Here is a 13,635-nt window from a genome sequence, read left to right on the forward strand (position 1 = left end):
GGATTAAATAATGCGGATGATTACACGGTGCCTGCACGCAGCAGCCTCTCAATCAAGGGAGCCACTGCTGTCACAGTCCTAAACCCGTGGAGCAGAACGGCGGCCACCTCTGAGAACATTCAGAGGATGGTGTTGAGATTCCCCGGGAGAATCAAATCCTTTGTCCGACTCCATCAGGGAGCACGCGGCCTCCAGGTACCCAGCTCCAACAGACACAAATAACAAGGAAGAGCAGAGAACACGCTAACAGAATTCAAGTTACTCAACATGGTCTAATTTTTGTTTGATGGCCCAGAAGAATGAAAGAGTCATCTAATAATGACGATATCACTGGTTTTATGAAAATTTTTACCCAGAGTTGTCACTAAAAGGGATACATTTTGTTGGAAAAGCAAAAATTTAGGTTGTTTCTACACAGTCCCCAGAAGCTAAGTGTGGCCTGCTGCTTCACTGTAGGCGAAGGTCCAGAGCACGCTGGCCTACGCGCCAGGGATCTCTGTGTCATCCCACACAGGACACTCCCCGCCACCAGGAGCACTGACCAGCCAGGATGGGTGTCAGCTGGGTAAACAGGCGTGCCGGCGGGCAGGACAGGTGGCAGAGAGCAGGGCTACCTCCCCCAACGCCGTGGAGGGGGCGGGCAACTCGGACACTGACCCCCCTCGTGGTCTAGGACAAGGCCCCTGCCATGGAGGCACCTACGAGTGGGGGTGAAGTGAGAGGAAAGCCTCCTGCCTAAATGAATGGCTGGGGAGAGCCGCCCAAGAGAGTCCCCGAGCCAGAGAGTTGCCCGGGGCTGGGGTGTCGGGGGAGGAGGGAGGCAGGCAGGCCACGGCAACTAAGGCCTAAGGTGGCGGCTGCGCTCTGACGCACAGGCACTCCGCAGGGCACAGAGTAGAGGTCTGGGACTTGACTGTGAGCAGGACGGCTGGCTTGCTTCACTGTGGACAGTGTCTGTGCCAGGCTCTTGCCCGCGACAGGGACGCCCCGACCCTTCATGAAGACACCCACAAGTGGACAGCACAGGCCGGGGGCAGGAACAGGTGCCGTCCAGGACTTGTGCAGTGACAGAGGGTGATGGGGGCAAACGGAGGGGCAGGAGCTGGGGCTCAAGCCGGGTCAGCCATTGGGCTTCCCGGAGCCTGAAGCAAAGGTAAGAGCCAACAGGAAACTCCTCTGGAAAGGGGCAAGCAGCTCACGGTGCCAGGCCCCGGGTCAAAGACCAGTGAGCCGAGGCAGAGCTCAGCTGTGTCCTGACCACCCGGACGTCAGGGAGGAAACAGCCCAGCAGGCCAGGGCTCCCAGCAACAACGACAGCCACACGGAGCTCAGCCAACCCTAATACCAGCTCCTCCTGCCTTCCCAGGGGCCCCCTTGCTGGGGCTTCCTCAACATTCCTGAAAACTGGCTGGCTGTTCTGAACGGGTCTAAAGGAAGCCCCCACGTGCTCGCCAGTCTTGAGAAGAATTTACCAGTGTGCCACCTGGCGCACCCCTCTGACCACTGGCTCAGTTCCCTTTGGCCTGTGGGTCCCTCCCTACTCCCTGCCTCCCCCGGGAGCCCTGCCCCACTGGCAGCACTGCCTGAACTAGCTCCACCCCTCACTCCTCTCTCCAACTGACTTTCGAGGCCCCTTGCTGCTCTGCCCCAGCACGAGGCCTGGCTGGGACACGAGGGGCACACAGGACACACTGTGCTCAGCTCAGCCCCTCCTGCCACCCCACCCCTCGTACGTTCCCTTTGCGGTTCCCTCTGCTCTCGCCTTCCTTGCCCCTCCAAAATGACAAATTCGTACCAGTCATTGTCCACAGCGGTGGCTACAAACCACAGACGACTTCCAAGAAGTCAGCCAACTTCCCCATGGAGGCAGCAATGCCTCTGAGACTTGGGACAATATCGTACGAGCCTGCTGTGTTCCCTTGGTGCTGGGATAAGTGTCCCCAGGTCTGGGGTCCTGAGCTAGTCTCCCTTCCTCCTAAAGCTCCAAAGTTACTTCTCATCTGGGCCCCTGGGAGTGGGACGAGATGGACGGGAGCAGAATGAGAGGGGCAGAACAGGGTCTGCGGGATTCTAGTTTGGCCTCACGCCCAGTCCAGCAGAGTGGGTCCCGGCACAGGGAGACTGAGCACATCTGCCAGACCGCCTCCACCAGAGGCCCAGGGCCAGTGGCCAGCAGGTGTTTGCGGCCAAGGCTACAGGACATACAGGGAAGCATCAATAAGCCACCCGAACCACGCCTGGAGTGTCTGCTATTGCGTGGTTTGCTGTATCCAAAACTTGTCATAAGCCACGTTAATTCCTACCCCACAACCTCACCCCACAGCCTGAGCTTACGCAGACCCTGTCAAGGGGAAAGCCGAGCCCACGATGCCCCAAGGATGCCCAGAGTCTCTGCACTGGAGAAGCTGGGGGCACTCAGCACCTCTCTCCGTGGAGCTGGCCTGCCTCCAAGCGGGTCCATGTCTAAGGTCACGGGAAGATTTTCTCCCAGCCTGAAAGTTCTGGGCCTCCCTACAGCTTCCAGTCCAGTGCCCTGGGACAGGCGGAAGAGGAAGGCAGAATGGAAGACAAATGAGGAAGCTCTTGACACCGCAGCCTGCAATGTCTCAGCTTCTCCAGGAATTCCAGGCATCGACATCAGCTCCAACTCTGCCTACACTTTTAGGTGGTCCCACGGGGCCCGCCAGACAAAGAGCACCCAAGGGGCTGCGCTTAGTCAGCTTTTGGCCACCTGAACGCAAAGCTTCAGGGATTTTCCTGTGGCGACTGCTCTGCGGCTCAAAGGCACAGAAGACAGGTGGCAACGTGGATGCCGGCCAGGTCCTGTTTGTACTCCCATCAACAGACCTGATGGCAGAGCAATGACACAACCAGCAGAGGCACGATGGAGCACGGGAGATGCTGGAAAGTGACAGCTCCAAGTGCCACAAAGCGTGTCGTCGGTAAAGCAAAGCCCACGCCTGCAAGTGCGGCTCTCAGCCCTGCAGTCTCTGCCGGGCAAATCACAAGATGCTCCTCAGAGCACAGGGCACGTCACAAGACGGAACACATCCGACACGGGACGTCCTCATGCCGATCTTAGAGGACGGACCTGCTTTAACAACGGCTGAGGAAACGTTTTCTTCACTGGCTTCTAACTACGTGTCGCAGCACTGTGCTTCACCCTGAAATTCAGCAATGACAGTGACCTTCTGCAACTCACTCGGGAAAATGCTGAGGCTCGTGATCTAAGAAGGAAGAGCCCAAGAGGGGAGCTCGCAGTCACAGGGGAAGCTGGGTGGGCAGGTCTGGGGCCTCGATGAGGAAGGAGGGCGGCCTCAGGACCAGAGGGGCAGGTGCCTACTGTAGAAGTGGCAGAAGGGCCCTGCCTCCACAGGCGCTGGCCGGTGCGGGCGAGGAGAGACCGGCTCGTGTCCCACCCCCACCATGTCAGGATGGAGAGTTGGCTAGTGCTGGCAAGGACGTCTGGTATCTATAAAAATGTTCCTCCCGGGGGAGACTCTGGAAACAGAGACTCCGAGATACTTTCATTCTTTTCCTTATTTGCCATCTGAAAAATAAGCTGTTCTTCCTATTCTGAAATGGAATACGGGTCAAAACCTTCTACAGTGAATAGCAACCCAAAGAAAAAGGTCACCAGATCCAAAATATTTCCCATTTGGCCAGTGGCCCACAGTAACTCTATTTGGTTTATGTGGTTACAGCAGAACTCTCCCGGGGGATAAAAACCTAATCCAATACTAGTCGGCCTGTGTCTGTGGACGCCCCGTAAAGAGGGCCGAGACGCAGGCAGCTTCTTGCTCCCTCGGGTGGGTCCTCCGGGTGCTGCACCCCCAGGTGCGGTCTCCACCAGGGCCTCACCATGGGAGAACACAACCGCCCGCTTAGCTGTGTCTCCCTCAGGCGTCCATGGCGCCCCCGCCCCGGCAGCCCAGCAAGGTGACTCCAGAGAATGGAGTCCTGCAAAGGCCAGCGCAGAACCAGAGCCACGGCTAAAAGCGGGCTCAGGTGTGCCCAGCTCCAAAATGGGCTGCTTCTCCCCAACACCAGGCTGGCTCCCTCTACGGCCTCCCTCCACCTCACCACTTCCAACGGCCCAACGAGAGCCAAGGAAACATCAGATCCTGCCCTCATCATGTGGTCCTCGGCCAGACAGCTTCCCTGAGGGAGGGCACAGGAACAACAACCACACTCAACACCTCCCCAGGCCTTCCTGGGGTCACGGCCCCTTAAAAGTTCCCACTCACCTAATATTCCGAGCTCAGAGTCCACGACCTCACGCTGGCCCCTGCCTAGTCTGGAATATAGGCAGCTCCCCACTTTCTTCCCAGCTACACATGACATCTGCTCAACCTTCATTAAACTATCACCAAATCCCGACCCCAGGGGGACAGGCCTTGTGCTCGGCCCAGTTTTCCGCAGGAAGCACACTCCCAATGTATAGATCCCATCAAAGCAGACTTATCTGTGCAACCCACGAGGCCTGCATTCTCACCAAGGCACACCCGCATCCGTTTTCATTTAAGTTGTTTCCGAGGACGTGCGCACCCCAGTTAGGAAAATACTGCCCCCGAAAGCAAGGACCCAAAAGACATGACGGAGGTGCAGAAACAGGACTCGTGGCAGAAAGCCCACGAGGAGGGTCCAAAAGACCAAGAAGCAACTACACGCGGGGTGTCGCACACGCTTCCTGATGCCTACCCGGGACACAGCGGCTTTTCATGCAACTACACGCGGGGTGTCGCACACGCTTCCTGACGCCTACCCGGGACACAGCGGCTTTTCATGCAACTACACGCGGGGTGTCGCACACGCTTCCTGACGCCTACCCGGGACACAGCGGCTTTTCATGCAACTACACGCGGGGTGTCGCACACGCTTCCTGACGCCTACCCGGGACACAGCGGCTTTTCATGCAACTACACGCGGGGTGTCGCACATGCTTCCTGACGCCTACCCGGGACACAGCGGCTTTTCATGCCAGGACCTCTGCAGACATGTGATCTTAGTCTTTCCCCAAGAGAAGCCCTAAAGACGCTAAATAATGAGTTCTAGCAATGACTCCAGATGGAGCACCCTCAATGCTTCCAGAACCAGTGAGGGTGCTTTTTGCCCTTTAACATCAGTCCACAAGCTGAGTGTCCTCAAGACACTGCTTCTAAGGAAACAACTGAAGCTGTCAGCATAAAGGGGTAGGTGGGGGGCATGTGACAAGTGGGCAGGGGGCATCCCTCTGGGTAGAGGCAGGGCACATGGGGTCCCTGGCGGCTCCTCCCTGTCAATGACTACATACACAGCATGGGGAGCCCATGCACTGGTTTGGGTGAGCTGCTACCCACCGGGGAGCCCAAGTCAAATGCCCCCTCTTGGGAGTTCCTGAGTGACAGCTGCCTCAAAAAGGCACCAGGGAGACAGGCCCGGCTCGAGCCCTTGGTAGCCCCTGCACTGGGACCCCAATCTCCGCCTGCGCCCCCACCCCACCTCCGGGAGGCAGAGGTCTGAGCTCATGATCCCCCTTCCCTGGCATCCCCTGCAGCGGCTATGGCACATGTGTCACCAGCCTTTCCTGAGACCCTCCCCCCACACCCCAGGAAGCTCAGTCTGGGAGGCCGCCTCGCACACGTGCTGGAAGCAGATGCAGGCAGAGCAAGGCAAGCACACCAGCCTGCAGACAGACCTCACTGTGCTTTTAGAAGCACCTTTTAAGCAGCACGCTCAGTAGAGAAGCCACCTTTAACCCCCCCCAGAATGAAGCGAGCAGAAGCAGAGTGACAGGTTCAGTTCAAAAGCGCGTCTCCCTGGGGTGGCACATATTACTGGCGGGGGCCTGGCCCCTGGCCCCCTCCTCTCAGAGCCCGGCCCCTCCTGCAGTCCACCAGGACACGCCCCATCCATCCGCTTCCTAACAGCCCTCGCCTCCATCCCACTGTCTTCTATCTCATCCACACCTTCCCCAGTAGGTTCAAGACTACTGGACAAACGGAAGTAGCTGCCCTGGACGCCCACGGAGACCTTCGGTGGAGGCGGGTCCACTGGAGCAGCCCACGTCAGCCGAGGAGTGGGCTCTTCACGCCCTGCCGAGGGCTCCGCCTTCAGTCAGGATCTCTCACTGGACACTAAGAATTCAGGAGGCGCAGGCAGCAGAGCGGGACCCCAGGGCCACTGCAGGACCCTGAGCAAGTCACTCAGCTCCCCAGGCCAGGAGCAAAACGGCCGGGTGTGAACTGATCACCTTCCCTGGTCTTGCACATCCACAAGCTCTGACGCTACAACTGAAAACCACACACCAAGGGCATCGCCACCACAGGAGAAAGGCCTGCAGGGTCGGCGGGAAGCCCATAATAGACACACCATAAACTCCACACCCCTCACACTTTCTCCAAGACTAATTTTAACAGAGAGGAGACATAACCGCAGCTAACAAACCATTCCTCGCGGATATAATTTACAGCATCATGACTCAGCTGCCCTGACAGCCTAATAGGTGAGGTCACCTGGATGCCAATGGTGTTTTCACAAGGGAACAGGCTACACGCAGGTCAAGGAGAGCGGGCTGTGCGCCTCCCAACGGGCCCTCCCCCCAGGCCTCCCAACTCCAAGGCCCTCGGAGCCGCCCTGGGCCAGGTCCCTTGTTAACCCTTCATGGGGCATCTGGGTTTCCAAATTCCTTCTGGACTTGTTGAACAGCCAATCAAAGACAGTTAAGTACAAATGTGAAAATTATTTATGTATTTGGTTAAAGAGGTTCTTCTCTTGGGAATCTGGAAAGTCTATCAGGAAAAGACTTCCGGCCATAAAGGTTCAGTGCACCACCGGGCAGCCCACCACCCTCCTCAAGGGCTGCCTCGGGGGAGCAGCTCGCTGCCGGCCCAAAGGCCACTCAGCCAGGAGGGTGCAGTGCCCTGGGCTCGGCCACGCGGCCAGGCGGGACCGGCAGCATCTCCAGCGTCTACGGCACCAGTAGACCAGCACTCTCAGCCTCTCAGAGCACATGAGGGAATCACGCACGCGGTCCCCGGGCAGGGTGCAGGGCGACACGAGGTGTGAGACCCTCAACTCTCCCATTTCTCCCACTCTCTCTTGCCTATACGTGGGTCACACCCAGGCCGCTCCAACAGCTGCTTTCTGACAGCCACCCCTCCCACCCTGCTCCCAGAATCCCAACCCTCCCAACTCGGACCTCAACTTCCTCTTCCAGGTAAGCCAGTCGCTCAGCACCCCACCCACCCCAAGCTGGTCCGCCCACAGCCCCGGGGATCCAGCTTGCACACACAAGGAACCAACATGCAGTGACAACATCCATCAGAAGCACCTGCTCTTACGCTTCCTTCTGTTCACAATCCTTCCGGACTCCACAGCATCTGGCGGGGCAAGCAGCCCTCCAGTAGGGCTGTCAGTTGCCCCTCTTGCCTCCTCCAGCTCTGCCTCCCTCTGCTCCAGCCCAGCTTGGCCTGCTGCTTCCTCCTCTAAGTGGCCTTCTTGTCCCTGAAGTTTGGAATGTGGGCTCTGCCCCCCTATTAATCAAGGCATGTGCTCCAACAGCCAACACAGGAAGTCCTGGGTGCCCCCCTGGATCTCACCCCCTTGCTCTGGAGAACTGAAGAGTGTCTCGGTGGATATCCACAGCATCTTCACTGCTCCGTGTGAGAGCGTAACTGCACTGAAACTCCAAAAGTACTTCCCATGAGCCAGCTACTATTCTAGATGCTTTAGATCTAGGAACCCAATCCTCACAGTCGTCCAATGCGGGAATACCATTACTAGCACCAATTTACAGATGAGGAAACTGAGGCACAGAGGGCCAAGCCCTCGCTTGGAAGATGCAGGATTAGAACTGCTGGGCACACGGCAGGAAAGGGACAGGAGCCCTGCGCGGCACCTCCTCCCAGCGCTGGCTCGAGCCCCGCTCTGGCTTTGCTGTTCTGTGGGAATCCTCCTCATCCAAACGCAGATGCCAGGCAGCCACTGACAGAGGCCTCCAGAACCGCGAGGTACGTCTGGGCTGCATCAGAGATCTGAGTCAGGAACCCAGAGAAGCTGTGGCCAGAGCCACGGGATGGAGAGGCAGTACACGCACACACGCATGGTCGCAAAAGGAGCGGAGCAGCAGGGCGGCTGCCGGGGTAGAGGCGGGAGCGAGAGAGGGCTGCGCTTGTTCTTTCTACCGGAAGAAACTAAAACCTGGCCTGAGGGAAAACCTTAGTTTACAACAGCCCTTCACTTCACCTTCCCTCTATCACCGACAGCCATCAGAGTAAAGGAGTCACCAAGATGTCATCTGACTCAGGCTTCCCATTAAGACGAGGACTCTAATCTTGAGGGCAGCAGATGGGGTAAGGCCGCTGAGAATTATCAGTAACTGACCGTGCTAAAGCTGCGTTCTCTCTATTTGAAGAGTACGAAGAGGCGATTTTACAAACAGGTGGGACTCCGGGCTTTCCCGCTTAGAAGAGCCGGGCTGGCCTGCCAAGCAGCCGGCTGCCGACGTCCTCACAAGCCAGGCTGGAAAGGACCACACGTCCTGTCCTGAAGGCAACTAAGTGGCCACATGCCAGAGACCTGCGGGGTCCCTGGTGGCTGTGGCCTCTGCAGAGGGGGCCTCTCGGGAGACGGGTGGTGAATGCTAAGAAAGCCAACAGTCCAGGGTCCTCCAGCCCAGCCAGGGAAACAGACTGAGGGCAAAGCAGGCCGCTCACCGACCTGGCAACTCCTCTGAATCAGGAGTCAGCCAGGCGCCATCTCTGCCCTGCAGGCCCAGGATGCAGAGGGATCGGGGGCCTCCTGACACTGCAGCTTCAGACCCCCAGTCCCAGTCCTCCTACAAAGCATGCTGTCCCTCCCTTCATCAGTGAACAAGAGCCAGTGGGGAACTCAACCCTGACAGCCAGGCATCCCCCCCAAAGAATTTTAAATAAATAAAATATATGTTACAACCCACTAACTGGGAAAAAATATTTGCAAGTCATACATCCGACAAAGGGTTAATACCCATAATATATAAAGAACTCACACAACTCAACAACAAAAAATCAAACAACCCGATCAAAAAATGGGCAAGAGCTATGAACAGACATTTCTCCAAAGAAGATACATGGATGGCCAAGAGGCACATGAAAAGATGTTTATCAACGCTGATCATGAGGGAAATGCAAATCAAAACTACACTAAGATATCACCTTATGCCCATTAGAATGACAAAAATAACCAAAACAAATAGTAACAAATGTTGGAGAGGTTGTGGAGAAAAAGGAACCCTCATACACTGTTGGTGGGAATGCAAACTGGCGCAGCCACTATGGAAAACAGTATGGAGATTCCTCAAAAAATTAAAAATAGAACTACCATACGATCCAGCTATCCCACTACTGGGTATCTATCCAGAGAGCTTGAAGTCAGCAATTCCAGAAGTCCCATGCACCCCAATGTTCATTGCAGCATTATTTACAATAGCCAAGACATGCAAGCAACCTAAGTGCCCATCAACAGATGAATGGATAAAGAAGTTGTGGTATATATACACAATGGAATACTACTCACCTGTAAAACAGAACAAAATTGCCCCATTTGCAACAACATGGATGGACCTTGAGGGAATTATGTTAAGTGAAACAAGCCAGATAGAGAGGGACAATCTCTGTATGACTCCACTCATATAAGGAATTTAAACATGTGGACAAAGAGAACAGATTAGTGGCTACTGGGGGAAAGGTGGGGTGGGGGGTGGGCACAAAGGGTGAAAGGGTGCACTTAAAACACGACTGACAAACAATAATGTACTACTGAAATTTCACAAGATTGTAACCTATCATTAACTCAATAAAAATTAAATTTAAAAAATGGACAAAAAAATATATATTATACTATAATACATTATACACAAAATTATATATGTAGAATGATGTGTACGTTATATACTATATGATATAGGTAAATAAAACATCTACATGTTATGCTATAATATACAATTTATTGCAATATAATATTACACCATATATGAATCTATTTTAGGTCCGGGCACTCTCTCTGTCGTGGTACACATCTGGCTATGAGATTAACGACAGGTGCAAATGCTCTAACCTGCTGGCCCCTCTTCCAGGACTTTTTGGTGCTGACACCAAGGTCTCACGTGCTGCAGCTCCCAGCCTCCCCTGGCCACCTCAGCACCCAGCCTGACCCTTCCAGCTCAGCTCAGCTTGGCTCAGGGTGGGGAATTCCACCCCACCGCTCCCAAGCCTTATCTCAATGTGACATTGCTTAATCCTTCTGGACAACCTTGACTCTCCATGGCTCCCACTGCTAATTTTAACTACCCTACATTTCCCACAAAGTAAACTGGAGCATCCCAACGTCACCATCATGACCGCATGCCAACAGTCACTCTAGATGGCCTTCTGCTGTCCAGGTTTTCAGACTCGCTAGTGCCTGAGACAGACGTCCAGAGTCTCACAAGTGGTCGCCGCTAATCATGGTCACAACAACAAGGAAACACAACAAACCACAATCCTTGGGGTTTATCTCTGACATGCTCCTCAGGGGGAGAGACCAGCCCAAGGCCAGCGCCGGCCCTGTTTCGGGAGCTGCCAGATGCACAGGTTCACGTGGGTGCCCATCCTCAGACTCAAGAAACAGACCAGGCAGCCCTGGCTACAGGGTCCACAGCCTCAGTTCCAGGACAGGAGTCCCTCTGCTGGGGCCCAAAGGGGGCAAGCTGGGGCAGACTGTCCCCGGAGGGTGTTAGGAGACCCGTGATCACTCCCTTGAGTATTCACAACACAGTGTCTTTCTGCATTTCTGTGGGAAAGACGTCCACAGCTTTCACCAGATTTTTGAAGGACTCCAAGACCCAAAATAGGTTAAGAACTACTCCAGTGAGAGAAATGAGGAGGAAGGAAGTAAATATGGTCACTCAACTGGTTAAAAGCATTTTTGCTGTGATATGATTATTACATAATCTTTTCAAGTTGGTCCTTTCTTTTGTAGTTTCCGTTAGAATTTAGTCGGGCAATTTAGGTTCGTACCAAAAAAAAAAAAGGGCAGACAGAAGGAGAGACAAACAGAAAGACAGATTCTAAATTCAGGAAAAACTCTAAGGGCCAGCCCAGATTACTACAGAGCTGAGAATTTTCTGGAGCTCAAACTGTCAGTGACGTCAGAAAGTAAAGATCAACAACTTCCAGAACTGATCCTAAAGGAATGGACAGAAGGATCAACAATCACAAGTGAAATGAGCATCATCCGTCAAGTACAGTCAAGGCGGGCAGGCGGTGGGGTCCAGGTCGAGCCCTGGATGGACGTTACTGCCCCACTCACTGGGCAAAAATGAGCTGGTTCTGAACGTTTGTATACGGTATTAGCTCATTCGCTCTGAAAAGTAACCCAGGAAAGGCCAAGCTGGGGAAAGGCTGAGTGAGGGGCAAAACACCGGTCTCGAGTTTCATAACCAAACCTGAGCCGCACTCCAGATGGAACCTCAATCGTTCTGCGCACTGCATCCAAACAAGGGGTCCAGCCGCGGCTCTCTCCCTCAGATCTGAGGACGGCCACGCTCCTCCCGCAGCGCCTGGCTCTAGAGCTGGCTGCCAGGCCCTGGGAGGAGGCATCACAGTGCAGACTGGATCTAACCAGGGCCCTCCTTCCTCGTCCAACCTCTCACTGGGTTCCTACCACACAAGACGCACGTATCGTGGGCCCAAGGTGTCGGACTGCCCTCAGGCTGCTTCGAGGCTGCCCAGGAGACAGCGGGAGTCCACCTCCAACCCCAGGAAAGGAGAAAGCGGCGCGCACACGTGGGACCTGACACATCCCGAGGACAGCCACAGCTCGCCCTGGACCCATCAAGCCCCTTCAGCCCGGGTTTCTCAGTTACACTGGGCAACACAGTTCCCACCTTCTGCCACCTCTCCAAGACCCCAAGTTACCAAAAGCCCAGAGCCATCAGCTCCAACCAAACAGGGCACCACGCTAGGTGGCCGGAAGGCCAAGATGCTGGTCACACACACATGCGCACTCTGCCCCAGGGGGAAGCACAAGAGAGAGGAGGACGGGGCAGTGAAGGCTGGGCCTTGGTCACCACCAGCTAACCAGGCCCTCCAGGGAAGGCCACCTCCTCTCCTATAATTGGGTGGTTCCAGTAACTGCTCTTCTCCCCTGCCCCCGGGCCTAGGGGTGAAGGCTCCCAGGTGTGGCCAGGCCCCTCCCTGCCGGTGTCCCTTAACCCTGCCCACCCCTCCACATGGCCAGTTCTGACTCTCCTCGCTCTACTTGTGGATGCCATCTGCTTCCTGGCAACCGCAGGACACAACAGACACGCTGAGAATATCCCACCACGACACGGACACACGTGCGCACACAGTTACCATGGGGCGCTGAAGTTGTCAATGAAAAAACCACAACCTCGACACGGTTAGGAAGAACTGATTCTAAGAAGTTCTTGATCAATTTGTTATCAAATCAAGACTGGAACCATCAGCCTTGACACTGATTCTCAGCTGCAAGACAGTAGGACATGTGAGCGGACTCCAGACTCCGTGACACTCAACAAGAGGCCTGTATGTGCTAAGGGCCCAGACTACACACGAGTCATCAGAAATGGTACCAGACACCCCCCTAAGTGTAGTCACTAAGGGACAGTGCAGAGAAAATGTAACTTCAAGGCAACTCCACACAGACTGGATATGTAGGCCCCATTTGATGTAAATTAACAATTCACTGTATAGACGGCAACCTACTTACACCACGCCCGCGGTCAGGGCGGAAAAAACGCACAGCCTAGCCTCGTAAAGTCTAAGACATGAGCACAAAGGCTCCACTGCCCACAGGCTCATGCCGCCTTCACGCTTAGCTTCGAATGCTGGGCAGGGGGCAGTCATGTTTGGAAACGAATACTGCATCTACACAACAGCTTTACAATTAAAAAAATACATCAATCTAGACAAGATCTTCCTGGTGTAAAAATCTGCAAAAGAAAAAGAAAGAAAGAATGGTTTTAAAAAAACGTTGCCTGGTTTGGGGCTTAACAGCAGCTTGTTGCAAAGAGAACCAGGCCAGGCCGAACTCCAACCAGGAGGATCCTGAACCCGCAGGCCAGGGTCTCGGGGTCACAGCCCCCTCCACTGCACCCTGCCATTAGCATGCTGTTCCACCAGGGCCAACTGGGAGGGCCCTGCCTGGGCTCGAGACTCACTCCACACAGGAAAACTGACAGCAAACAGTCAGGGGTCGCTGGACACAAGTCTGTCTCCCAGTGCAAGGGCAGGAACCTGTCTGCTTCTGCTGCTGTCATCTCCCATGCCAGCTGAGTGCCTGCACACCGTGAGAACTCGTCAATGCTGACTGACTGAGCAAGTGGCTTGGAGGCATGCACAGGTGTCCAGGGCAGAGCGGAAGTGGCACCAACCAGTGCCAGTCCTGAAATACCCGGTCCCGAGGGGCAGGAGAGGGAGAGCAGGAACGGGGCTCAGCCTGACACGTGGCTACCAGTCCAGGTCAGGAGCCTCAGAGCCCTGAGGGGCTTCTCCAGCCAACAGCTCATTGGCACTGGTCCTCGTAGTGACCAGCAGTAACTAGAACTCACGTCATGGAGATGGCCGCAGGCGTGCCATGACAATCCGCGTCCTGCACAGTGCATGCTTACTG

At 55.1% G+C, this 13,635-nt stretch overlaps 1 protein-coding gene across 6 annotated transcripts in view; it reads right to left on the bottom strand.

The window, feature by feature from the left end:
• Positions 1 to 13,635, bottom strand: part of SLC45A4 (solute carrier family 45 member 4) — a 128,943-nt gene that overhangs the window by 104,585 nt on the left and 10,723 nt on the right. The window lies entirely within an intron of this gene.

Source organism: Equus przewalskii, chromosome 8 (assembly GCF_037783145.1).
Source record: "Equus przewalskii isolate Varuska chromosome 8, EquPr2, whole genome shotgun sequence".
In the NCBI taxonomy this organism is placed as follows: Eukaryota; Metazoa; Chordata; class Mammalia; order Perissodactyla; family Equidae; genus Equus; species Equus przewalskii.